Source organism: Sinocyclocheilus grahami, unplaced genomic scaffold, assembly GCF_001515645.1.
Source record: "Sinocyclocheilus grahami isolate Dianchi unplaced genomic scaffold, SAMN03320097.WGS_v1.1 scaffold214.1, whole genome shotgun sequence".
Taxonomy (NCBI): Eukaryota; Metazoa; Chordata; class Actinopteri; order Cypriniformes; family Cyprinidae; genus Sinocyclocheilus; species Sinocyclocheilus grahami.
Genome location: NW_015505393.1, coordinates 789,184 through 790,660, shown reverse-complemented (window position 1 = coordinate 790,660; position 1,477 = coordinate 789,184). Strand labels below are relative to the sequence as shown.

The following is a 1,477-nucleotide window of genomic DNA, read 5'->3' as shown; positions in this document are numbered from 1 at the left end:
GCTTGCCGCACACTTGCCTCGCGTTATCATCATTTCATTTTAGGCAGTCGTAAAAAATAAAAAAAAGTATAGTATTGAGTATACACTCAATGTTGGCCAAAGCATAGCTTATTTATTCAAATCAGCTGGGGAAATGCAGAACAATGGAAAATCAATCAATAGCCTGACAGAATTCTTAATCTTCATATAAGGTTAGCCAACATATTAAAACAAGTCAAAAACAATGGGTAAAAACAATTTATCAAGAAATCGCATTAAAACAGCTTTTAAAACGTACTTAGTGTAGGCTATATCGTCTAAAAACAAAATGCAACAATGCCCATTTTACTTACTCAGACCATGCGTTATTTGTTCAGTGAAATTATCAACGTGGTCTGGTGAAAGACAGGACCTGAGGCGATTAACAAGAAAATTCCTGCACTTGAAAAAAATGCGCTCGGCAGGAACTGAAGACGCAGGCACGTAGAGATAATGAAAAGCAAGCCGATAAGAGTTTCAGAAAGCGCCTGGACACCGAAGTGGGTCTTCGTTAGAGGAATAAATGGCGCGGTTGGGATCGCAGCGGCTGCGGGCTGTAGTGAAAGACGTGATTGACACATTTGCTGGCTTTAGCCAGCCTCTAAGCTAATGCCTACGTGCCTGTATTGAATATGATTACGCATCGCTCCAGTAGAGTTATTGTAAGACAATTTGACATTACACAGTTTACACAAAACTTTTCCGTTTCCTTCTAATTCAAAATAATCCCACACCTTCTCGTCTTTCGCATGGTCATTTTTGAACTCGCCGCAACTGACACGAAGAAAAAAGTAAAAATCGGCCCTGAAAAACACGCATCGGTCAACCCCTAGTCACAATATTGGTAAAAATGCAAGACATGAATGTAAGCATGACTCATTTTTAGATTGACTCTCTAAATCAGGGGTCTCCAACCTTTTTTACACCACGGACCGGTTACGTTTGGAAAGTATTCTCGCGGACCGGCTGGACAGGGGGGATGATATATATATATATATATTAGGGTATTATAATAGCATTATATAGTGGTTCAACGCATTATATTGTGTTTTTGTTATTTTTTCTGATAAGCAAGAAAAAAATATTTTAAAGCACAGAGAATGACAATGCCGTGATGGGTTTTTGACAGGCTAGTTTAATGTGTCTGAAACAAATCTCTATGCTTGTGCGTGCTTTGATTGTGTGCGAGAACCGTGCGTGAGTAACGAATTGAGCTCTCTTTCGTTTCTTCTTCTTGTGGTTTAAAATTGCTTGTACGCGTAAATTGGCAAATTACTCTGCGAATCACGTGCATGCTGAACTGTAGGGTCTCATTCATACGTATTACGGATCAACTGCGATCCGTGTAACTCCTAATATGTGACAGATCAGACTCAGAGCAATTTTTCATTTACTTATTTAACATGAAATTGTCTAATTGCTACTCCATATCAATCACATACAAAGAAAATACAGAATA

At 38.7% G+C, this 1,477-nt stretch overlaps 1 protein-coding gene and 1 long non-coding RNA gene across 2 annotated transcripts in view; both read right to left on the bottom strand.

Annotated features, from left to right (window-relative positions):
- The window catches only part of LOC107596069 (uncharacterized), a 6,651-nt gene extending 5,666 nt beyond the window's left edge, over window positions 1–985 (bottom strand). The window contains exons 1-2 of the long non-coding RNA XR_001610332.1: window positions 911–985; window positions 274–276 (exon numbers count right to left, since the gene is read on the bottom strand). This is a non-coding gene — a long non-coding RNA (uncharacterized lncRNA). The remainder of the gene's footprint in view (window positions 1–273; window positions 277–910) is intronic.
- The window catches only part of LOC107596084 (CLIP-associating protein 1-like), a 77,824-nt gene that overhangs the window by 58,455 nt on the left and 17,892 nt on the right, over window positions 1–1,477 (bottom strand). The window lies entirely within an intron of this gene.